Source organism: Calidris pugnax, unplaced genomic scaffold (genome assembly GCF_001431845.1).
Source record: "Calidris pugnax isolate Ruff unplaced genomic scaffold, ASM143184v1 scaffold38, whole genome shotgun sequence".
Lineage (NCBI taxonomy): Eukaryota > Metazoa > Chordata > Aves > Charadriiformes > Scolopacidae > Calidris > Calidris pugnax.
The window spans coordinates 12,351,788-12,365,883 of NW_015090995.1; the positions used below are offsets into that span (position 1 = coordinate 12,351,788).

Below are 14,096 nucleotides of genomic sequence, written 5' to 3' on the forward strand. Positions count from 1 at the left end.
TCAGCTGAAGGTGATCTTTGAGGACTGGAATGAATTCAACATTTGGAAGACTTATGTGGCATTGGGGCAGTTAATGAATTGAAAGTAAGTGAAAGGAGAAGGAGGATGCATTACAGGGAAGGGCTTTGACCCCCCCAAAAAACCTCAAAAGCCCATAAATAAAAGCAGCAGGAAGTAATGCTACTGACACCAGAACTTTAAGCTCCTCTTCCTTTATTGCCACTCCCTTGGCTGACATACTGGAAACCCTCCTCCATCGATAGCATGAGTTACTGCAATGACCCCTGCCATGTCTGTGAAGTCTTCTCAACGTCTTCTCATTTTTGAGATCTCATCTTTCTCATTTATCTCGCTCTTTTTAGAAGCACTCATTCCTCCTCTCCCACTGCTTTCCTGGCTCCATCTCTATCTATACTCAGATTCTCACCAAAGCATAGATGGCTCTTCCTGTGATGTCTCCCTTCTCCTCACTAGCTTGCCCGTTGCAATGTCTTTCCCAATGGGTACAATAATAGCCTCCAGACCAAGGCACTGAAAGGAGCACCTCTAAGTATCATTGAGGATTGGAAAACCACAGAGGTCTATTTTGTGGCAGTATTGTATTTGTTACCAAGAAATCCTTTGCACAGTCCAGAGAGAATGTCCCAAGCAACACTTCAGAAAACAGGTAATCTGACTGTCCCATAACTGATATGGAACCTACTGGTTTCAACCCAGTGGTTGCTCATGACACTCTTGCGTGAATCATTGCTTTTCCTGACTGGTTGAGAGGATGGAAGAGCAGGCAGCAGTAACAAATTCTGCTCTTTCATAGTATAAGAATATCCTACATTTCAACACTGTGGGAAGGAAATGACCTTATATCCAGGCAGATACAAGATCAGAAGCGCAGAATAACTAACTCCCGCTCACCTCAAAATGGCAGGAGACTCCAAATTTCCTGCAGTTTTTCCAGTTTTGTTATCAGCAGCAGTATAAGGAGCGGTGCTCCTTAACTCATGGATTCTCACCACCCTTTGATAATTATAGATGATGATTCCAAAATACCAAGATTGCAATCCAAGCCTGGCTACACACCATGGGCAAGTCAAAACCTCTCAGTCTTCCCTTTGTTGGCATTGTGACAGATCAGTGCCAGCTGGACTTTCAAAGAATCACCTCAGTGCTGAGCTGAAAGCCCGTTTGGCAGATGGCAGCCTGAACTCAGCTCACAGTATGTAATGCATGGAGCTGCTGCTGTTTTCTTTAAGAAAATTATAGTTTTGGCATGAGACTTTTCTCATTAAATAACAATTGGTAGAAATTTTAAATGCCTCTTGGGAAACATCTGACCAATCATTATGTGACAGTCTTCTGTCAGTATTTCTTAAGTGTCTTCACTTTCAAGCACAAAGCTTATTAACAGACCTTAATAAAATTCTGAGTAACAAAATGGCGTCTATGAGGAAAACTCACGTGTACACGATACTCATCTGTATCATGGACAGATTCATTCAATCTGCCTGGATGCTCTGATATGGAACAGTAACAGGAACTTCAGGCTAGTGCTTCAGCTGATGTAAACCAACCCAGTTGCCTGTTGCAGGGCTGAAACCAGTTGGACTACTTGGCCCTTACTGCACGATGATAGCACACGTTCCAGATCCAGCTTGGGTAGACTCAAGTTTCATATCCCATTTCCATGCATCTCTGGCAGTAATAACTTCTAGATTGTTTTCCCTTTCAAAATGTTACTTTGTTAGTGTAATAAACAAGGGATAGATTGAGCCTCCAGTCTTAAAATTGTCCAAACTTTTCTGTCACTAGAGGAAGCCACAACTTTCATTGGATTTGAAAGAAATTAAGCACTACAGTGTATTACAAGTATCTTCTCTTATTTGGTTTGCTTTGCTAAAAATAATCACATTAAACTGTCATTTTTTAGTGGAAGTGTGTCTTGCATCTCACATAGTCCTCAGAGAAAAAAACGAGAGCAGCATGTGTCAACTGCCAAACATATGGATGAGATTAGCATTTGCTGACCACTGGGGTCCAAAGCAAACATAGAAGAGCAGAACTTAGAAGCAGCACCTCCCTCTTTCTACCACAGTCACTAAATTCTTCAGGATCCTGCTTGATAAACCCTTTCTTATTAAACTGCCTAGGAGATCTCGATTTCTGAGACTAACTAAGAGTGCAAGAAAATGACATTAGCTCTGTTTCTCTTGTCATTAATTACAGCCATTATAACAGCTTCTATGGTGACTGTCACTGTGCAGCTCAGATGAGATGCACAATAATACTCAGGTGCAAGCTGTAGCTATTTTCAGCTGTTTTCTCTCTTCTGGGCTTTTTTTGCTTTTCACCACTTATGCAGTATAGCAAATTCTAAGAATACTTTTGAGATGGAATTACCTAAGCCACAATTCCTGCAACACAATTAGAAATGTACTATTTAAATCTATTATTCTGTACTCCTTGTGAGCATCTTTAGGCATTTTTGGTTGCCTCAAGCATGTAAAAAAATATAAATTAAAAAAAAAAATCACTTTTCCAATAATGCAGTAATAATTTAGGATAGTTGAGGACCACATCGGAGGAATTACAAGGAAGAGAGACTGATATGGCCCAGGCATTTCAGGAGACCTGATGCCTTCCCTACCCTGCAACCTAAGCACTTCGGTTCCAAGTTCCACTAGAAGTACCTCCTTTGCAAACATAGTGGTTTAACCATTGTCGCTTTTCTCAGGGTCAGCCTGCATCATCTGTGCTGTAAAAAGGAGTAATATATTCACACTTCCAAGAAAAAGTTTAACGGAAGTTACCGGGCCGCATTATACTCATTAATGCATAATAGCCACACTATTTCTGACACAACACCACTAATAAAAGCAGTTGTTGTATTATTTATGCCCACAGGGAGCGTTCCACCATCCAAGACACAGAGCTCTCCCCAGTTCTCCTCTTACGCATGTGCATAATAAAACAAACACCATCTGCAGAAGTATAATTAGGCTGTACAGAGTCTGAAAGTGAGGTAAGAGGTTACAGGAGCTCATGGTTCTGCTGAAAATCCTGATGCTCTTATTTTCATACCAGACTTTCATTTGCATGACAGAAGTCTATTTGTGTCACCTCCTATCCTTGCTGCACATGTGCACATGGCTCAAAATACCTGACATTTAGTGTTACTCAGCCACTGATACTGTAAGAAATAAAGTAGCTCACAAACCTCCCTTTTTCTGATTTTAATTGGTTCATTTATTTGTGACACAGCAAGTAAGTGAACTGGTTAATGAGCAGACTGGGAGAACACTGAGAATTCTGGACATGAGAAACTCAGTGTGAGATCACAGGAAATAACAGTGAGAGAGACCTTAACAGATTAGTCAGTCCCAATGCTTCCCTAGTTTTCAAATTGGCTATCCAAATTGGCTACTTGTTACTGAAGCGTCTCCAACCTGCATTTAACACACCCATAAGGGAAAGTCCACATGCCTCCTCCATTGGTCAGCAAAGATGCGCATTGCTGAGCTGCTCTACAAGCCCAAGACTTCTCTGAATGGAGAGAACAGAGAGTTACCTTTCCTTTCTACAGCAACCCCTCATCTAATCTACAAACCTCTAACAAGTTTCTCTTCTCTAGTCTTAATAACTGGTTCTTCATGTTAGGTATCACTCGTGAAGTATGGTACCCAAATCCAGACACTATACTCCAAATGAGGCTTTGGCAGTGCTGAGCACAGCTCGATGCTCTTGTTTACTGAAGCCGTGGTGCTATCTTTTTCATTTGAACTTCACATAGTTACCTTGTGTTCAGACTGTGATCCACCCTCTGATCCTGTTCTATGGGCTTGCTGTCCTAGTCATCCTTTCTCCCTGAGCCACAGAGTCACTAAATACCAACACACTGTACTTCGCTGCATTGATGAAGTGGTGCTGAATTCCACCCTGTTTATTCCACACCATTTTCCCAAGACATCAAGATAAGTTTGAATTCTCAACCCTGTCAACTGGCTTGCAATCCTATCCCAGTCTGTGTCCTACAGCTTTCCCATCCATGCCTTTCTAGTCCTTCATCAAAGTAGTAATGAAAATACTGAAGAGTATCGACTGGACTAAGGCAGATTTCTGTAGGACTCCATCAATACAGTGCCAGTTTAAAGAGTTCTCCAAGTCATTTATTTCATCAGCTATGGATCCCCATTACAGAAGTTTGAATTAATCCAAATTTTCATAATTTGGAGAGACATATCAGATATTGTCAGTCTTATGAAAAGCAAACTGCATGAGATCTACCGCTTATCTCTTAGCCACAAGATCTGTCCCACCATATGCTGGAAGAAAATCAAGCTGGTACATTAGTGTATCTGACAAAATATATTTTTATAATAAAATCTATATCATGGGACTAAAAGTCATTTGCTGGAGATGACTTGCAGTCAGGCATTTCAGTGAAATACAAAAATGGTTGGGCTGTAGTAAAGATATGAAAGATGGCAACTTAACTTTTCTTTGTCTCAACTTACCTTCCTTGGAAAATTTTAAAACCATGTGAACCATAAAAGACAACAGAAACACATTTCACTGGAGCAATGAAATGGTTTGTATGTGGCTTTGTCATGATTCCTTTAAAAAAAAAAAAAAAGAGGGAAGAAGAAAAATACAGGAGACAACTGATAAACTATTTGCATTAATTTCAGGTTGCTGTAGCTACTTTAAATCTTAGACTAATTTGGCTAAAGGAAAAAGTTCCCCTTCGCTCTGAAGATGCATCTATTGGCATAAGTATTACCAATATCCATGAGCTAAAAATTATGTTACATTGGTTATAAATAGGGGGAGACAAATTCAAAGGGTTAATTAATTCTCTATGTGTCTTCACAGACATAACTGAAGCTGCAATGTAAAACATTATGAGACATCTCTGATATCTGAGAAGGAAAGATTACTTTTTAATGGATTAGGGTCTCTCAGCTGGCTCAGACAGAAAAACAAATTCAAAGAATGGGAAGAAAAGAAGCAATAATGATGTTTGCAACTAATATTTTCAAAGGATTCAATAGCATTTAGAGTTCACTTTCTTCAGCACCCTTTAAGGAATCCAGCCCTAAGATAGAAAATAATCTACCTTTGCTTGCACACAGGCAATTTCATTGATTCTATCAGACTGATCTACTTAAGCCCAGTACATCATTCCCTTAAATTTTTTCAAAGCAGTTTGAATTATGTCAAATCTGAGAATTCTTTCCATTTTCTTCTCTCCTTCCATTCTTGTATCACACTGAGTCGATTCCTGTAGAAAGCGAGGTCAGTGCAGGGAAGCAAGGGGAAAGGCAATTCTTTCTGAATTATGGATGCAAAAATTCAGCTTTGGCTACAGCTAACTATGAACCAACCTCATCTAAAGGAAGGTAGTAAAGAGCACTTATTTGGAGGTTGTGTGGCTGAAGAGGTAGAAAAGACTGTCTATCCTACAATAAATCCCAGCTGTGCTGGCTTGTTTACAGAAACCCTCTCCAGAACAGGCTGTTTGCCAAGGCAATTGCAGTTATCCCGAAAAAGAAAAATAACTGAGTCCAACTGTGCTAGATACTTCAATCCTTGTTAGGCCTGAAAGAACTCTGCCTATGAAGTGAAAAAGAGAGAAGTCTTAAGTTATAATCATGCCCTGTGGCATAGCTCTAACCCCTCAGGGGCAGTTCTCAGAGAAACCTCCATCAAAAGAAAACCAGGGTCAGATACGACCCTGACTGAAAAGGCCCTTGCTGAGATCAGGAAGTGACTTTATCATCAGCACTGTTACGCCATGGAAATCAGCAAAAGGAAGATTTAGCCCTCAGGTTTCTGTCTGTACACCCTGAGCTCAGGATGTGTAATTCCTCTATAAACTTCATGCCCATTGTCCAGTTTCTGAGAGCAATATAGTTCCCAATACTGCTGAAAAAAACCCCCAGCTCTACACACGCAAGGGGCACAGTATGCCAGTTTGCTCTAGCCTTGTGTAAAAGAAAACTCAGTTATTTGGGGATTGAGAAATGCCACTGCCTCCCTCTCCCATAAATCCTGTTACAAAACCAAATGCATCACTGACATTTTTATAATGTTCTTTTTTTTTTTTCCATTTTCAGTTTGGGGCTACTGGTGACTAATACTCAGTGAAGGCCTTGGGTTTCAGCCCTGCCCTGCCTACAGGACACGTGTGTTTGGGGAGGTTCTGAATCAATGTTTTGGAAGAAAAAAACCCCAAACATTGGGCAACATGGTGTGTATCTTGGCTGCCTCTATATTTCACCTGACCCTTGGAGCGCTACAGCTGCTCTCATCCAGAATGCTGACACTTGCTGGAAAGGGTACAACTGATGTGCCTTAGGGCTGACCTTCTCCTGAACCTCAGTAACAAAGTGTTTACTGAAGCTCTTAAGAGTCCTCTAACATTTCATCCCAGATATCATTCAAGACTACAATGAAAGACTTTCTGTTCTCCCAGGACCCTCTTAGAAGTATATTGTACCATCTCTTGCAGCACTCTCTTAGTTTGTGATGCTTTAGTTCTACAGAACTGCAGCACATTCGTCACATTTTGTTTTTAGAGAAAAGCTGCCTTGTTTGAGGATAACATGTTTTTCTCACTGAATTTACCAGACAGCAGCCTTTTTCTCCTGCCTTCTTCCCCTAGTACCTATGCCCTTCTCTAAATTCAGTATTACAATTTGTGTTACTTTTCGTCATGAGCAGCAATCGGAGATGCCATTCTTAGGACTGGATTCACCTCAGGAAACAGTCATATTCTCTCAGCCAGGTGTCTAACCCCTCCTCTGTAACCAGAACTCAAGTTCTTTCAAAGGGAAATTTACAGTCATTACCTTGCCACCTCTCTCATAGTGTGATAACACTGGAGAGAGGCCTATCCCTACTGATCATATAAATCAAGGTAATAGTTCAGAACGGATCCAAACCTTTTAGACACTTGCTACACAAAATGTTATCCTTTGCGTTTTGATGAGGATGTCATCAAATAAACCCAATAACACACATCACAAAAGCAGGCCCAGCCAAGCATAGGAAACACATCCAAAGTAACACAGGTTAAAATGTAGAATATAACTATTTTAGAGGTCATTTTATCTGTAATTTAAAAACATTCTTAACTGATGACCTGAAGTTAAAATCTCCCAAAGATTATTGTTGGTTTAGTGAAGACAGATGCTGAGCACCCTGAGACCACTTTTTATTAGTTCATGTTGCCATCTTTTTGGGAATATTCGTCTTTCTTCCCTACCACGTCTCACTCATTAGCTACTCCAACCTCTATGGAACTTCATTCTCTGCTATTCCAAAGCTACAACAAGTGTGACATAATTTGTGGAGAATTAATTTAATCAAAGCATCATTCTAATTGGCAAAAAAGTTCTATATCCATTTTTTAAAAAAGTAATTGTTTTCCATCAGAAAAGATGCTATTTTGGGGCCACTGACCTGAAGTTTTCTTGTAAAACGCTTTTACAAAAATTTACTGTGATTTTGTGATGGTGGTGCTCCACAAAAAACAGGAAGCTATAGAGATACTGAGGTTAAGCAATATTCCACACTTACTACCATGCATGTAGACATAAAGAGAGCTTTTGTTGGACGAGCTGCCCATCAGCAGGAATAAGGACATTACAAATCTGTTTCTTAGTATTTAGTAGAACCAATCATAAATTAGTTCAAAATCATTACTAGAGATTAAGGTGTATATAACAGCAAGGGGATACACAGCATATGGGGAAGGGCCCCAGACAAGTCAGACTCGTTGCACCAGCCATACAGTCAGTCTGCACGTGTGCTGTAAGCTCTTACTGAGGGGTGCTGCTTAGCAAGTTGCTCGGACCAATTGGCCTTTATTCTCCAGTGGAAAGGAAAGAAGTTAAGGCCATTTTCAAAAAAACCTGAATGTACAGTTCTTTTGAGAAACAGGTGATATAAGCCAGCTCATCTCTATTTCTGCAAAGAGCAACCTACCAAAGCAGTGGAAATGTCTCTGCATTAACTGCAAGTAACAGAGGGATGGCCAAGTTCGAAGACAGTCAGTTTAAAGCGACTCCCAGACATCAGTTCCAGGCACACACTAATGTGGCTGAGGTCAGACATGGTCTGTAAGTCCACTCACAGTTCATCACAATAAAAGGCCACCCACCATCTAGCTATGTTTTTTTACTGCTTCCTCAAAACATGTTTTTCAATCAAGTTCTTGAACTAGTTTCCTAAGATGGGAAATGAAAACAGTAAGAAAAGGAGGTTGGAAAACACACACAATTTTTTCACAACACTGAAATATTAAGCACTGGACCAGTGTGGAACAAACAATTCCCAGGTCTGTACGCCTGACTGTTCATCTCTGGCTGGGGAGGCAGCTATTTTCTTTGCCTGATAATAAGCATCATTTTGGCTCAGTGACCATGACCTTTCTAGGCTTGTCCAGTCTGACCTTATGCTGTGTCTCAAGGGGCTGGTAACTGATGCAGTCTGAATTGTTCATCACTGCTTTTTATAAGGAAGGGAATATGCTCTTTACGAAAGAGTATTAGGAAGATTTCAGCAAAGTCACCTTCCTTTTTTTTTTTTGCCATTATTACATTATGTATTTTTTCGTTATTACATCGGCCGTTGAATAGCAAAACAAAAAACCAAAAAACTCAGTTCATCTGAGAAACATTGTCTGGAGTGAAAATTCAGCTTAAGCTGGAGGTGATTTGTTGTATTTGAAAGGAGATATTCTTTGTCCAATAGCACTACATAGGCTTTAAAGGTTAAAAAACATAAGTCTAAAACACCAAATCAAAAAGTATAAATCTCTTTAGCAACAAGTTCCTCCTTTCCCTATCTTTCTTCCAGCAGGATTGGGTTTCAGCCTAGATTTCATTATCTACCAATTGTGGCGTTTATCTAAGACACTTTCTTGAAGATAAAAATCCTTTATCCTCTTTTCCCTGTCTCCTCATCTTTTTCAGACAGCACCTTGAGGTGTTCTCCCTCACTTATTTGCTTAAAGCAAAAAAAATTTAATGCCTGGAATAAACAGTGCATGGAGTTGCCCTTGTAACCTCATGGATATACTTTTGGAATTGTGACACATGCCTCACCATTCTGGACTAGATGTTTGATCTATAACATAAAAAGAGGAACTTGGAAACTTTTAAACGAAATACTGATCACAAGACACAAGCTTCTTCAACTATTGGATGACCTGAAATACATAAAATGTTGTATTTTGAATTTTATTTTTTTTTTAATAGAAGTTTTATACTAGCCAGCACAACCCAACTTTTCTGAGCCAACATAAGTCAGAGTCAATGGAGTCTCTCAGTTCCAACAGGACATGGACCAGAGTCTTTAATTTTAGTTTGGACACCTTTCTTGCAAAGATGAGCCTAGGATCACATAAAATAGAGAGTATATGTCTTTTAGTAATCCAGAAATAAGCCCCATAGCTTGCATATGGGACAAGTGCCAACCAGTGCTTTCCCACCATCAGAACTTTATCAGATCACCCATTTGCAAGCTCCAAAAGAAAGCCTTCCCGTCAGGCTATTCCTTGAGCTTGCCGGTATCGCTCACTCCTTCCACTGTGAGCTGCAGCCAGGAGGGTGACACCAGCATCTAGTGCTGTCTAGATGCTAGCAAATGTCAGGTCAGGGAACTGTCATGAAGTGAGAATAAACACCAACATCCATCAGAGTGGTCAGAATGGTCACCAGTGTTGCCAATTGCAGCCAAAGGGAGTAATACAGAAAACATTGCTAAGGACAAAACAAATGGACCCATGGAGAGAGAGATCTCAAAATACATGATGCCTGTTCAACGGTCTGAACAACACATTTTAAGGAATCTCACTGCTTGCCTAAGAGTTCGAATTCTGAGCTATAAAAAATGTTGCATCAAAAATGACACAGTGGCATTCATTTTGCGTCTGAATGCTAAAAGCACTTTTATGACTCAGCCAAATCAGTGGATCACCTCTCATAAATTCACAGAAACTACTAGAAAGAATTTAGCAACATCATTTAGCAATAATGTTACCAGCATATGAGATAAGATTCCTCAGTGTTGAGTGACAAAACTGAAAAACACAGAACAGTGATTTCCAAAGTAAAATACTTAAGCAAAGTCACAGTTGTCACACCTGCCAGGCCATCAAGCACATGCTTTTCACTCCATGTAGGTTAGCTCTTATTTTGCCTAGCATAGATGGCTTTTAGATGACTGAAATGAATAAAACACTTTTAGATAAGCCTTTCCTTCTCTTTATGTCAAAACTTCGGAAGTTTTTGGAAGTTAAGGAACCATATTAGGCCCTGAAGGGTAAATTTTTTTAAGAGTAATTGTGTGATTAATATGCCATCTCTGCAGCTGATGATGCCAAATTATGGCAAGTGTTGCCACTATATCCATGATTTCCCTTTAATTCACACTTTAACCAGGCACCCTCCTTTCTAGCTCTGCCTCTTTCATTATATTCTCACATTTCTTTTCTTACCCACATTCTGTTAACAACTCAACAGAAGGAATCAAGAACAAAACTACTTCCAAATCTCACAGATGTGTTTAGGAAGCTTGCTCTCTGGTAGTTCCCTCTCTTGTGGGCACTCTGATACCTAATAAAGGATCATAGAATAGTTTGAGTTGAAAAGGACCTTTAAAGGTCATCTAGATAAGCCTTTTCCCAAGGTATCCTGCTCCCATTCAACTGTTTGCTTTCATGGCACATGTAGTTTCACCAAGACATCTATCCATTTACTAAACTGGGTAGAAACTGGTCAATAGTAAATCATTGTTGGTGGAAGAGGGGAACAGACAGACACAGACTTGGAGACATTATCACTCTAATTGTGCTTCCTCTGGGGGAACCAAACAGAAGACAGAGCCTGCTGGCAAGCTGCTAACCACCCAATGTTCTCCATTGACCCAAGTCAGTCTTGCAGATCACAGAGCATCCCCTAAATATGACCAAAACTACTTGGCTACTTAACATCAAGGCCAGAGACACCCTTTCCTCCTGCCTCATTCAGTCTGGGAGGTATCTCTAATTACTTTGATGTCAAAACCTCATGATCACTGTCAAAGTTTTCCCTGTCATGATCCACGATTTTCTTCTGCTTCAACCGAAAACAAACATTCAGCCAGAGACATACATTGACAAAAGCCTTTGGGCTCCTTGGGAGGAATTGGCCTGCCAGGGTTTAGTCAGACTGTTTAGCTGGTCATGATGAAACCAGTGTCCTGGTTTCAGCTGGGAAAGAGTTAATTTTTCTTTCTAGTGATTGCTGTGAAAGGAATGTCAACAATACCTATTGCTTTTGGTTGTTACTAGGTGATATTTACACTATTCAAGGACTTCTTTATCAGCTTCCCATAGAAGCATAGACAGAACACTGGAATGGCTAATGAAATATTCCATACCTTAGACATCATCCTCAGCATATAAATGGGGGGTAGCCAGGGAGGCTAGAATCTGCAATTGGGTGATGAGAGTGACCCATGTAATTATTATTATTTTTCCTTTTCTGTTATTGTTGCTCTTAAACTGTCTTTATCTCAACCCACTAAGCCTTTTTCCTCCCTTTCTCCCCTTTTTCCACCCCCCTCTTCCCCCACCCTTTAGGGGCATGAGGTGTGTGAGTGGCTGCGTGGTTCTAGTTGCCGTCTGTGGTTAAACCACAACACCCAGTTGAAGTGCAGTCAGTTTAATCTCTGTGTTAAAATTGTTTAGACACATAAGAGACCTCTTGCTTGGATAGATGTAATGAGAAACTTTTTTTTTTCTTATTTATATCATGCTGTTTCTTTACATAGCACTTTCACCCCATTTATCAAGCTTATTTTCATTTTTCCCCAATGTGATACAGATATACTGATTTGAATGCACTGCTTAATTTCATACAAATTCCTTTGCTAAAGACTAACATTACATCTCCCTGATGTCAGCCTAAGACAAAGATGTTATTTAACTGTCAGAAAACAGAAAAAGCCAATACAGCAAACAGAAGACCCAGAATCACAAAATTCGCTACTAATAGACCTGCATCTTCATTAATTCAAATAAAGTTAGTAAAAAGATCAGGGTGCATATCAGAATGGAGGGTAGTTCATTAAGAATCGCATGGGATTATCTTCAAAAAGAGGATCATATACGCATATAAGAAATAACAGGCTGTGTAGAATTGTCTACTTAGAAAATCATCAAGTGAGTAGGAACTGAACAAAGGTCAGGGATGGCCAACTCACGAGTCAGTGCCATCACTGGGAAATTACTCTCCTGATTTACCAGTTTAGCAATCCTGGCAATCCCAATAAGCTCCCACTTATCTTTTGCAATGACTACTACCAGCCATTTGTAGTTATGAATTTGAAATTACATTCTGGATAAAACTGAAGAAATCCAGTCCTCCAGTTCCTATTATGATGTGTTCAAAGCACCATATATTTCCTTTAAAGATGGAGATTCTCTATGAACATTTAGGAACTGCTGGGAGAACTTCAAGCCTCCCAAGGTTTCCTATTGAGAGAAACAGTCTGCTTGTCTCCCAGGAAGAGAGGTTTGAGAAGTTGAGAAGGTTGATAACTCAAAAATGAACTTGACTAGGCATCAAATTCCAGCTAGTCTTAGAGCACAGTGCTCCACCTCTAAGTTCTGGAGAACCACTCCCGTTTCAGCACTGCTCCTCTCCTGCCAGGTTTAATTTCTTTGTGATGTACCAGGAAAATCATCTCAGCCAGCTGGAGCTCTAAACCCCATCAGGGACGCTGAAATCATTCTGGCTCATTTGTGTCTCCAGTAAGCTCTCTGCTAGTGCTCAACACAGACCACTTCCAAGAGAAAATCATGAGTCACCTTTTAACCCCACCCTCACACTATCAATCACATTAATTATTTTATTCAATCGGGGTCTAATAGTCAAAATAAAGTTAGTGGAAAACCTACAGAAACATATCTTAACTCTCAAAAGGCAAGGAGAAGGGCCTGTTTCTGATAATGCTGTGTTTGCCAATGTTGCTTTTTTTCTTGTCTTATGATTTAAGTATTTACAGTGCAGCCACTATGTTCGCTAGAGGGGATTTTTATTTTTAATTTTTTGCAGATTTTGGAGTGTCTGCAGAAGTAACTTAGCATGGTGTTCTTGTCTCTCCCAAGCAGGCCATCCCCCTTAGCATCTAATAGTTTTCGGCCTATTCAAATGTAGAGATGCAGGCCAGATTCTCAGCTTCAGCTGAGCCAAGGAAGTGATGCCATTTCATACAAGCAGAGGTGCAACAGGCCCGATTCTCAGCTTCAGCTGAGCCAAGGAGGTGATGCCATTTCATACAAGCAGAGGTGCAAACCCCCTCAATCCACCTCTATCCACAGTCAGATACTGCTTTGGTTTTGTTCATGAGAAATTCATCATGCTTTTGGGAACAGAGAAAGCCCATTGAGACCAGGGATGAGAAATGCCGTGGCTGGATTACATTTGAAAATGTGAATTATTCCTCTTGTAGTCCAGACATTAGCCGTTTTACCCATTGCCCAAACATGAAAGCAGCTTTTAGACAAATAAAATTTCTGAGAACTTTCATTTGTGGAGAGCAGAGTCAGTGAGTGAGAAAGAAGGAAGAAGCCAGAGAATGGTACTGGATTCACACCTCCATTTAGGGACAAAAATTAGATGTCCAAGGCTTAAATGCCCCTTATCCAAAGGAAGGAGAAAACGGACAACAATGACCACACACAAAAACTATAGCAAGATGTGCTCTGCTCAAAGTTTTTGCAAATGGATCCAATTATCTATAGGGTTAACCTAGTGACCAAGGGAGAGCAAAGCCCTGCATTCGTGTTCTGCATCAGTCCCACAAGTGCTTGTACCTATGATAAAGCTGAAGCAACAATGAAACTCTAAACTTGCAGACCAAAGCTCAGCCCATAGCTGGATCACTGCTAAGTGAGATTTAATTTTTTGCTCACCATCACAGTACTGAATATTTGGTACAGTCTCAGGAAAAACAAACACGCTATTTTGATTATTTATTCATTTTATCTGACTAGAAAATGCTGTCTCCAGGCAAAATTCAGACCTCAATGTGCTTTATACAGCATAGAC

At 40.1% G+C, this 14,096-nt stretch overlaps 1 protein-coding gene across 2 annotated transcripts in view; it reads right to left on the reverse strand.

Moving 5' to 3' along the window:
- Positions 1–14,096, reverse strand: part of CAPN6 (calpain 6) — a 63,505-nt gene that overhangs the window by 26,217 nt on the left and 23,192 nt on the right. The gene's annotated exons all lie outside the window — the stretch shown is intronic.